The following is an 11,381-nucleotide window of genomic DNA, read 5'->3' as shown; positions in this document are numbered from 1 at the left end:
GGTGTGACACTCGGGATGGGCTGCCCAGTGGGCTTCACAGCTCCGACCTCGCCACAGACCCCATCACGCCCTCCGGGGGTGCGGCTCAACGGGAGTCTCTGAAGGCCTCGGCAGGGCACAGCACAGACGCTGAGCACTCGGGGTGAACGGATTGGCCTGGACCCCCGCCCGAGGTGCACGCGCGCCCGGAACGACCGGAAAGTGGGTGGGAGGCCGTCTCTGCGGCCTCCGCCCGGGACCGGGAAACTCGGACCAGACTCGGAGAGCGCTCGCGCAGCCCCTGGCCCTCCGCCGGCGCAGGCGCACTACGCTCGTCCCGCGCCCGCCGGGAAGGCCGGCCGGCCCGGCCCCGCGCCCTCAAGGCCGCGTTCCCGCCGAGGGGCAGGGCGGGGCCCTCCGCGCCTGCGCACTCGGCCTTCGCACCGCCCTGCGTCGCCGGGAGCAGGCCGCACCACGTGACCGCTGCCCGTACCCAAGATGGCGGCCGCGGCCGGGCCTCACCGGTTCCCCTCTTCAGCCCGCGCCTCAGCCTCCCCTCGCCAGAAGCGTGGCCCGTCCGGCCCTCACCGCTGGGCCCTGCGGCGCAGCTCTCTGGGGGCGGCGAACGAAGATCGCCTGGGCCACGGCCCGTGTTGACAGTCACCACCCGCCTGTACTCCCAACACTTTCCCAACAGTCCCGCGCCCACCAGCTGGTGCCTGGAGCATCCTCTGATAGCTCCGCCCCTGGGATTGGCAGCTTCGGCAGCCAATGGGGACCAGGAGGCGGGCGGGGGCGGAGCATCCCTGGCATTCGGAGGGCGTTGGGCCTAGCGAGTTGGAGGCCGCGGGGCCGATGGGCGGGACCAAGCAGGGCTGTTCCCGCGACCCCCCAGTGGGCCAATGGGAGGGCCGCCGGGCGCCCAGGGAGGGCGGGCAGAGGGCGGGGCCGAGCCGTAATTGACGAGCTCTTCATTAGAAACCGGGCGGGAGGGAGGGGCCCGCGAGGGGAGGTGATGCAAGGCTGGTGCAGCCAATGGCCGCAGGGCCGACGGCGGGAGGGCGGGGCCGGGGCCGCTGACGGGCGTCGGAGCTGACCTATCAGCGCCCGCCTCGGTGCCGGAGGGGGGGAGCAGCATCATGGTTCAACGTGGGTCAATTTTTTGTGAATGAGGAGGGGAGGTTGTGGGGCCGCCGCTTGCGGAGCACCGTCCCCGCCGCCGCCGCCGCCGCCGCCGCCGCGCCCGAGCCCGCGCGCCCGCCTGCCCGCCCGCGCCGCCGCCTCAGCCGCCTGGGCCCGGCGCGCCGCGGCCGCGTCCCCGCCGTCGCCGCCGCCCGAGCGCCCGCCCGCCCGCCCGTCGCCGGCGGTGGTGGTGGTGGTGGCGGCGCAGGCTGAGGAGATGCGGCTCGGAGCGCCCGCCGCCGCCGCCGCCGCGGTAAGCGCTGCCCCGGCCCGGCCCGCGGGCCATTGTCCGCCCCCCGCCCGCCCGCAGGCCGCCCGCCCGCCCGCCTCCACGCCCCCGCCGCCCGGCCCGGCAGGTGGACGCCGGGGGTCCGCCCGCCCGGCCGGCCTGGCCCCGGCCCGGCCCCGTGCGCCCAGGCCGCGCGGCCCCGCGGTCGTCCGGAGCGGAGCCGGAGCCCGTCCCGGACCTTCCCTGCTGCAGCCCCCCGGCCCGGCGGGGCCCGCCCGCGGGGCAGGGGCGCAGGACGGCCGGCGGGCCTCCCCGGGGCGCCCGCTCCCGTCCAGGCCGAGCCCTCGGCAGGTGGGCCGGGGGGCTCCGGAGCCCCGGCGGGCGCCGTTTATATAACTTTGTCGAGGCTGTGAGTTTGCAGAAAAACGTCCCTCCCGGGGCTGGCGGGCGGGCGGGCGGGCGGTCGGGGGTGCGCCGTCGCCGGGTGTGTGTGCCCCGGACCGGAACGGCAGGGGTGGGGCGCCCGCGACCCGAGGGGTGCGGGCAGGCCGAGCCCTGGGCCCCGTCCTGCCCAGGTGACGGGAGCCGCTCTTGGCGGCATCGCAAGCTCACACTGTGGCATCCGAAGCAAATTATCTCGTATTTACATTGAGCGTTGAATTATTTGACACTGTTATAGCAGGAGATCGTGCGTATCAGTCGGAAAGGCCGGGGGTGGAACCCAGTGTACTCATTTAATGCACATCAGAAATTTGTAATAACTTGCAGCAGCTGATACGAGTGTTTTCTTTATTGCATGTTGTAAATTGACCTGCTGTGACACAATTTTCAAATAAAGTGTTGCAGAAATTAAGCTCAAGTTATTTTAAAACTAATGACTTTCTTAACTAAATCCTAATTGCATTACTGTAGAGACCTACCTAATTGCTTGCAGCAGCTCTCTGCCTGCCCTGGTCGAGGGAGGGAAGGGGCCTGTGGAGTTACTTTCCTTCCCTTCTTCCCTCCGTTCAGGCATTTCTGTTTATTCCCACAAGCCACCTAAGCAGGGGAGGCCTGGAGTAAACATGTAAACAACCCTCGCCCAGCGCCAGCCTAGCAAGACTGGGGTAATACTGGTGGGTCTGCACCTTGGCCTGGTTTCACTTTTTCTTTTGTACCGTGATCATCCTGTGGCCTGGAGTTTTAGTTGCTTCTGATAATGTTCTTTGGGTTGAGCCAGGAAAGGTGGTGGTGGTGACTGGGGGAGGGGGACAGGCAGGGGGAGGGAGAGGGATTGAATTAAGAAAACTCAGCTGCTTGTACACAAATATACACTACAGCAATTACAAAGCAACAAAAGTTATTGCAGAATTTTGCGGTCACTATGGCAACACAATTACTCTATTATAATTGGAAATGCAAAATGCCACCCTCTTAGAAGTTTTCATCAGAATGGAGTTTTGGATATCAAAAATATGTGAGATTTAATTTTCTTTTTTTCAGGTAGCTCCTGAGAATTCTCAAATCTGTGTTCAATTATCTATTTTTAAGACCCATCAAGCTTTCCCAGATATTCTACTCCCTGGGCCCTGTGGCATCTTTCCCCAGAACTCACATTTGTGTGGGAGGGAAGTATTTTCCTGCCTTAAAAACACACACCCTGACACATTGTTAGACTTGTATAGCTTTCTGTGTTCTGGGCTTTTATTTTAAAGATTAAATACCTTCCTAAAGAGAGCAGTAATCAATCAGAAAAGAAGCACGGTTTATGCGGCAGGCAGATGTAACACTGCCCTCTTTAGGGTTAGTTCTCTGTCCTGCGATCGGAACTGGCAGCAGGAGAGCCCTGGGCTGGGGGTGTGTGCGGGGGTGGAGGCCTGCGAGGCCTGGGGACCAAGGACAGATGTGGCCTCAGCAGCCCTGAGCCAAGAGAGAATGTTCTGTGGTCAGCAGCTTCACAGCCATGCGAAATAAAAATCTCTAGATGCCATGTTCTCGGAGGCCTTGGGGGCCGTTACTGTAGCAAGATGGGCAGGACAACATGGCCCCTGGGCCACGTGGGTCCAGAGCGTGGAGCTTGGCTCAGTGGCCAGAAGCGTGCTTTCTAAGGATGCCCCTCGTCGTGTTTACCAGGAGGACTCCAGTTCTGGAAGTTTCCCCACGTCGTGGGGTTGCTGCAGTTGAATTTTGTTCTAACTCTTTGCTTTTAACTACTGCATATTTATGTCCAGTAATCGACTTCCATTTTCCAGCTGCATTGTGAGGTTTCAATGCAGCATGAATGGCTTTGAATTCTCATCCTTTGATGTTGGGGGTGGCACCCAAGGAAAGGCGACTTTGTGCCGTCTTAATTGCCAGAGCAGAAGAAACATTTCATCACTCCTGGAGAATCCGTCCCTACCGTTCTCTATTGAAAACGGCTGGGCTTTCATTGCTCAGAAGCTGCCATGAGCTACAGATTGGTACCTGATGGAGGGAGCAGGGGAGATGCAGAGAGTGGGGTACGGCTCCGCTGGGGGTGGCGGGGCGACGGCCCCTGGACCCAAAATCCCTGCTGGGGATCAGCTGCCGGGAACCCGCGTTAGCCCCACCTCCATGGAAGCTCCCTCGCTCCGTGGCCTGCAAAGCTGAGCCCGAGTCCCCACTGTTCTAGCCGGAGGGCAAGTTCTCCCCAGTGGTTGCGGCCCTTGCTGGTCCTAGGGTGGGGACTGGGGAGCCAGTCTGGAGGAGGCTTGGTTTAAGTCTCAGACGGTCAGTTGGGATACGTTGCGGTGTGCAGTGGGTTGGGGTCTTTTGGCCTAGAGTTAGAGAAAAGCAAAGGGTCTCTGATTCAAGTCAGACGAGGAGCCCTGTGTCAGAAGTGATGCTGCATCTTCACACCCGTCAGTAACGTGTGTTCACAGGCCATTTCTTTGGGGAGACGCGTCACCGAGCTCAGATCAGCGGGTTCTGTTAGGAGGTCATTTTCTTCTCTTGGGCTTGTGTGACTGAGGAGATGGGGTATGTGGCTCTGTTTTGGGAGCGGGGTGGGCTCTTGGCCGCCTTTTCTGACCGATGGGCCTTCTTGGTACCCTCCAGTGAAGGGCCAGGGCCCCACACAGGTTGCCTCCCATCACGGCGGGGGCGGACTGGCCCCTGTATCAGCAGAGGTGGAGCCAGCCTGGTTCTCTTTCCTAATGAGATGACACTCATCCAGTTGACCCTTGAACAGCGTGAGCTTGAAGCACGTGGGTCCACTTATCCACGGGTTTTTTCAGTGAATACTACACAATCTGCTGTTGTCTGAACCTGGGCTGTGGAGCTGTGGATACGGAGGGCTGACTATAAAGTTATCTTTGGGTTCTCCACCGTCTGCGAGGCTGGCACCCCTCTCCCCCACGGTGTGCAAGGGGCAGCTGAGTGTAGCTTAGCCCAGTAGCTGCCGTTTAATGAGCAGCTACTTGGGGCCATGTGCTGTTGTGAGTAGTCACCATGGGTACCCCGTTTCTCTCTCCCCACGGCCTTAGGAGGTGGCTCCTCTTACCACACCCGTTTTGCAGAGGAGGAACCTGAGATGGACCTGAAAACGTAGCGCCTGGTGCCCTTGCTTGTGTTAAGCCCCCGAAGCTGATTCCTTCTCTTCCATGCCTCTGCTTCTGGGCCCCTGATAGTCTTGAAGCTGAAGTTCAGCATCATCCGTGGAGGTGTTTGGGAGAGCATAGCCTCTGAGAAGAGGATGGTTCGGAACGCCTTTTGGGTGTAGTTGTGTTGGGTGGTGTTGGAGCGGTCATAGGTGATTCTGTGTTTCGTAGGGTTTCTTGCTGTCTTCTGTGCTGTGTGTGTGGCGCTGGGAAGGCTCTGGACAGTCCTGTCGGCCGGCGGTGGTTGGCCCCACGCTTGGCTCTTCTGGGGCTGTCTGGAGGCGGGTGAGGGTGGTGGGGGCCCCTGGCGCCCCATGCCCACTTCAGCCAGAGCACAGTGGCCTCCACCGTTCTGTCTGTGGGATTGCCTTGGAAGAGAGCATCCCAAAGACCAGAAACTTTGAAAAACCACTGACTTAATCCATTCATGTTGTAACAGTAAGCCAGAAACTTTAAAGAAAATATAGATTTAACACTCTTAAGAGTTAAAGAAAATTCTCCTTGTCAAAAGACTCCATAAGTGAGGTTAAGGGATAGTGAGAGAAAAAAAACTCTATAGTATATTATGCCAGAGAAGGCAATGGCACCCCACTCCTGTGCTCTTGCCTGGGAAATCCCATGGACGGAGGAGCCTGGAAGGCATAGTCCACGGGGTCTCTGAGGGTCGGACATGACTGAGGGACTTCACTTCACTTTTCACTTCCATGCACTGGAGAAGGAAATGGCAACCCACTCCAGTGTCCTTGCCTGGAGAATCCCAGGGACGGGGGAGCCTGGTGGGCCACCGTCTATGGGGTTGCACAGAATCGGACTCAACTGATGCGACTGAGCAGCAGCAGCATACTATGCTTACAGAAGGTTAATAGTCAATATGTAAAGAGCTTTAACAAACCAATAAGAAAAGGTGACCATTCCTATTGTATGATGAGCAGAGCACATGAATCTGCAAATCACAGTGGCTAACAGTAAAAAGACCCAGCCTTCCTAATAAAGAACTGTAGCTGGAAGCATTTGTTTATGCCCCCATATCAGCACAGGCTGTTCGCTAGCAGCCGATGGTGGTGATAATAGTGATTCTTATCTTCCATGGGTTTTGTGAAATTTAAATGCGCTAATATATGCAAAGTGCTTAGAGTAGTCTGGCACATCGTAAGCACATGTAAGCTATGGCCATTGTTAGTTATTAATTACTTGGTTACGCTCAGGAAAAGTTTAAGTGTCAAATTTTTAAATGGCCATTCCTTTTCTTCCAGCTATTCTACTTATTGGAATTTATTCCTAGGAAGAATGTGATAAGCACATGGGTATCCAGATATGTACAGAATGTTATTGCTACATTGTTTATAAAGGTGATACTTACTAAACACATTTCGGTGTCTTTATCCTGTGGAAATCTGTGTATGTTATTGCTGCATTGTTTATAGAGGTGAAACTTACTAAATACATGTTGGTATTTTTGTCCTGTGGAAATCTCTGTGCAGGCTTGCTGGGGAGCAGAAGCGTTCGGTGTGTTCAGTGAAAGGAGAAAGGGGGTCTGGGACAGTACCCAGGGGACCCATTCTTTGTGCTTTTCGAGTTCACGGGTCTCCAGAGTGATGGCACTGGCCTTCTGCGGTGCCAGGAAAGTGGGATGTGAGCAACTTTCATTGTCTCTTTATGTTTGTTAAGTGAAGTAGGTGGAAGTCACTCAGTCGTGTCTGACTCTTTACTACCCTAGGGACTATACAGGCCATGGAATTCTGCAGGCCAGAATACTGGAGTGGGTAGCCTTTCCCTTCTCCAGGGGATCTTCCCAACCCAGGGATGGAACCCAGGTCTCCTGCACTGCAGGTGGATTCTTTACCAGCTGAGCCACAAGGGAACCCCAAGAACACTGGAGTGGGTAGCCTGTCCCTTCTCCAGGGTGTCTTCCTGACCTAGGAATTGAACAGGTGTCTCCTCCATTGCAGACAGATTCTTTACCAACTGAGCTATCAGGGAAGCCCCTTTTATGTTTGGTGATATTGTTTAAATTTTACACGATATATAAAAATGGTTTCTGTAAGCATGTATGGCTTTTTAATAGTAATACTTTCTCTTAAAAAGTCTGATATTTCCATGGGGGAGGGGAGAATACTCTTCAACCTCCTTATTTATAAGGGAGGAAAACCAAATCCTTGGTAAGTTGATACGTGTGCTTAGCATCGAAGAATCGAGGGGATCTGTTTCTCTGGCTCTCGTAAGCTCTGAGGCAGTGCTGGCCTCCTGGGTCTGGCAGGCTCTGGCCCGGGTTGCGCTGTGCAGATGGTACCTGGGTGGCCGTGACCAGGGCAGACCCATCCCGTCATTCCCATGCTCACGCCCTGCCATGTGGTAGGACCCTGGAAGGCCTGTGGTCCTGCCCTCTGTTCCGCTCACCTCATCCCGTGTCCCCGTCCTGCTCGTCTGCTTGCCTCCCTGCTCCCTGCGAGCCCCCTTGGTCCCTGGGCCTTTGCACACACTGTTCGCAGTTCTTGGAACTGCCTGTCTTTATCTGGTGTCTTCTCTGGCCCCTCAGTCCAAGCAGAGCCTTCAGTCCCTGTTGAGCACGGTCTCGCACCCTCTGCCTCCTCCCTAGCGGGATCTGCTGTGTAATTTCAGTGGCTCATTGCGACATCGCGGTTGACTGTCACCTTTCTTCCTGGCAGGGGCCTCCGAGGGGCGGAGGGGCCCCGAGGGCCTCCTGCCGGCTTGGTGCTCTGCGCCTGGCGGTGTCCGCATGAGTGGCTGGGCGGCTGGGTGCACAGCACTGCACGGGGCCTGGGAGGAGAGCCTGGTGCGGGCTGGCCCCCTGACTTCGCGGAGCCGCCCGTTATCTGCCCGAGCCCTGGGATTGCCTGCTTCCTCCCGCCTCAGTCTGGGGACTCCTGATTCTGGAGATCATATGCTCTTAAGTAGATGCCATAAATACAAGGGAAGTGGGTTTGTGATGCAGAGAGGAACGAGAGGAGGAACAGCTTTAAACTCACAGCTGTCAAGTGGCCAACGGGGCCCTCGTGCACAGCCCATAGCATGCAGTGTGACCTCGGCCGGAGGCCCGGGGCCCGTGCTCCCGGCAGCCAGCCGCTGCCTCCGTCAAAGGCTCTTTCCCCTGCTGGTTTCAGATCACAGTTAATGATGTTATTTAGTCTTTTCTTGTTTAACCTCATCATTTAACATGATACCTTCATATGGTCATGTCTTTGAACATTTTGGAGTCTGCTCCCTTTAAAAACACGAATGTTGGGCTGTGTTTGTTCACTATTGTTCATGAAGTATTCTGTCTGTGTGGGTCAAGTGCTTCTGCTGGATTGCTGTTTGAGCTAGAAACAGTAAGTCCGTTCTTAGGACCTGAAAGCCCGAGCCCGCCTTCCAAGTGGGAGGGCTGTTGTGCCCATGGTTGGTGGAGCTGCGTGATCTTTTGGGAGCGACCGTCAGCTGGCTGGCATGGTGCTCTTGGCTGCAGTGGGTCTTTTTCAAACTCGGGGAGAGCAGTTTTGGTGACTCCCTGCCCCGCTGCTACCCCATTCCCCCACCCCAGCTTTGGTAGGGGAGGTGAAGGGCGGCGGTGGTGACAGGGAGCCTGTTTCTAGAAAGTTTCTAATTGATCAGTTGCTCAGTGGTAAAGAATCCGCCCGCCATTGCAGGAGGAAATGGCACCCCACTCCAGTATTCTTGCCTGGAGAATTCCCTGGACAGAGGAGCCTGGTGGGTACAGTCTATGGGGTCGCAAAGAGCCAAACATGACTGAGCGACCAGACAACAAGAATTTTGCAAGCAGTCTGCACCTCACCCACGCGGGATGTTTTCCACGAGAGAGGAGGGAACTGAACAGATGCTCCGGTGTCGAGGGGCCCAGAGGCGGTTCCCGTGGCTCTGTCTAGGTCAGGCCTCAGCCGCAGGGAGCTGAGTCGTTGGTCGGGATGGGGTGGGGGTGGGGGTGGGGTAACCCCACGCAGCTGCGCCAGGCCGTGGGAGGCGGGCTGGGAGGGGAGCACCGGCATGCTCAGCTGGGGCAGCCCACGCCTAGGGGCAGGGGTCCTGGTCCCACACCCTCCAGTGGGGTGGCCCTTCCTCCCTCCCCGCCACCTTTGTGACCCGGAACCGTCTCCCAGGCCCAGGACTCCTAGGAGTAGCCGTCAGGACCCAAGCCTTGGCAGTCAGTGTCAGGGACATTCTGGAAGGGGCTCAAGCCAGTGTCTCATCCAGCTGTTGGTCTTAAGCATCAGGGGGGAGCGTGCTCTGAGCCCCTCTGCCCCAGGGGCTTTCCGGCAGAGCCTTTGGAGTCACAGCTGGGGTAGGACGCCAGCAGGCCAGCAGAGCCCGGCCTCTGCTCAGGAGGGCGGGCTGGGGGGCTTCCAAGACGATGCTCGGGGCCCTCCCAGAATGGAGGTTCCAGCCTCAGGGCTGACGGGTTGGGGGGCCTGGTGAGCCCGCCCCCAGCTCTGGGGCTGTGGATGCAGACGACACCCCGGGGCAGGGGCCTGTAGTTGACGGAAAGTGCAGAGGGAAGCGCTCCGGGGGTGTGACCTGTGAGGAGAGTCGTGGAGAAGTGATCGGGCAGTGCTCCAGTGGATCGGAGCCCTCTCTGCCAGGAATGCATGCAACGTTTTGCACTGAAAGTCCCCAGTAGGTGTCTCAGCCCTGTTCTTTGGAAAGCCTTCCTTAGCCAGCGTAAGGGCCGAAGCGAGGCTCCTTCCCGGCCCTCCGGGGTGGAGGGGCGCACAGGACTTGTCACAGGGCGCTTACGGCCTCCTGTGTCTCCTCGCGAGGGCCTTGTTTTCCTTTCGCCTTGTGGTCCGCATCTGGCTGGATTTGCAGCGGCCTAAGCATGACCTCTGACCTCTCCCCGTCCTTCCAGCTGGGAGGCCCCAGGGTGCGTGGGGCTGCTGCCATCCTGCTCAACACCTCCCCGCCCAGGGCTGGTGGAGGGCTGACCTTGGGGGTTTGGAGTTGACAACCCTCAGTGTAAACGGCATCCCCTAAACCCTCCCCCGAGGAAGGGTGTCTCTGAGTCGGAGTGGATTGTCTTCGTCCCCACTTGGGTGCATCTTGAGGGAGCTCCTGTTTTCAGAATTCCTCTCATCAAAGAGAGGACGGAGCTGAAACGCAGAGAGGTATACGGTGGGCCTCTGCTCTCGTCTCGGGGGCCTTCCTCTCCTTGTAGCTCCTCGGACCTTGCCCTACGGGTGTGGGTCCCGCCTATGGACACTCCGCGTGCTCAGCAGCAGGCGTTCAGGACGGTGTCCGCAGCCATCCGGGCTTCTTGTGGCACGGGGGTGCAGAGGACAGACCTGGGTGTTGAGGAGGCTGGCCTGAGGGCTCAGCCTCACGGTGCGCTCGCCCGGCGGGGCTGCCTCCTCTCTGCGAGCTGGGTGTCGTGAGCGGGGGCGGCCGGGAGCCTCTCCCCAGGCCGGGTCTCACGTGGGATGCTATCTGCAAGGGGAGGGCTGGCGGCTGGGCCTTTGATGTCTGTTAGGCACTCGCAGGCTCCCCGAGGCCCCCACACCAGCTCCAGGCATCTCTCTGCCTGCGTCTGCTGAAGTCACGGCTGGATGAGCGCCTCCCTGGAGGACCTCAGTCACGTTTGGGAGCCAGTTGTTGTCTGTCTTTGTCCTCGCAGGCACCCTTTCGTGGCTCGCAGAGATCCTGTTCTGGAAAGCTCAGCAGCATGCCTTCAAGTGTTGGCTCCCAGAGCGCTGCCCTGGGTGAGAGGTGCCTGGTGCAGGCCCAGCGGGGACAGGGGCTGCTCCCCTGCCACGCGGGGCCTTGACCGCTGTGGGATCTGCCCCCGGCCAGCGGTGCCGAGGTCCCTGGTTGCCAGGTGGTCTGTGAGCCAGAGTGGTGGATGTCCACGGCACTTCTGGTGTCCACAGAGGGGCCCCTCCTGGGATGACGTGGACATGCGTTGCAAACCCAGTTGCGAATTTGCGTTTCCCCCTCTTTTCACTGTTGTTGAGGAGGCACCAGCCGGGACCCCGAGGACAGCGTGCCCCTCACCTGCCGCAGCCTCGGGGAAGCGGTGCGGCCTGCGCACCTGGGCCAGGATGCAGCCGTGGGTCTGGCTTCTGGTGGCAGGGTTCCCGGGGATGTGCTCCCAGGATGGGGGGAGGGGGACGATTTAGAAACAGAGGGGTGGGTGCTTCTGGTGCTCGGGGGTGCAGCCCTCGGGGGTGGCTCTGTAGGTGTGCCCCCGGGGCAGGTGACGGTGTGGTCGGATTAGGTGGCTTTCGGCAGATGGAGGAACAGATCGGGGCCAGACTGTCCTCCCTGAGGTTGTGGGACCTGCACTTGACCAGGAGTTCTCCACGAGCGGCTCTCAGCGTGAGCAGGAAGGTACTCAGAGGGGACCCATCACTCAGGGAGGACCTTTCCACAGCAGGTTCCCAGCGCAC

General features: G+C 58.8%; 1 protein-coding gene across 3 annotated transcripts in view; it reads left to right on the top strand.

The window, feature by feature from the left end:
• Positions 1–1,285: 1,285 nt before the first annotated feature.
• Positions 1,286–11,381, top strand: part of HDAC4 (histone deacetylase 4) — a 292,669-nt gene continuing 282,573 nt past the window's right edge. For all 3 annotated transcript variants that reach the window (XM_055586610.1, XM_055586609.1, XM_055586612.1), the window contains exon 1: positions 1,286–1,414. The gene's annotated coding sequence lies outside the window, so the exon portion shown is untranslated. The remainder of the gene's footprint in view (positions 1,415–11,381) is intronic.

The sequence above is a fragment of the Bubalus kerabau genome, chromosome 6 (genome assembly GCF_029407905.1).
Source record: "Bubalus kerabau isolate K-KA32 ecotype Philippines breed swamp buffalo chromosome 6, PCC_UOA_SB_1v2, whole genome shotgun sequence".
In the NCBI taxonomy this organism is placed as follows: Eukaryota; Metazoa; Chordata; class Mammalia; order Artiodactyla; family Bovidae; genus Bubalus; species Bubalus kerabau.
Note: the sequence above shows the minus strand (reverse complement) of the source record. Positions and strands in the feature narration are given on the sequence as shown.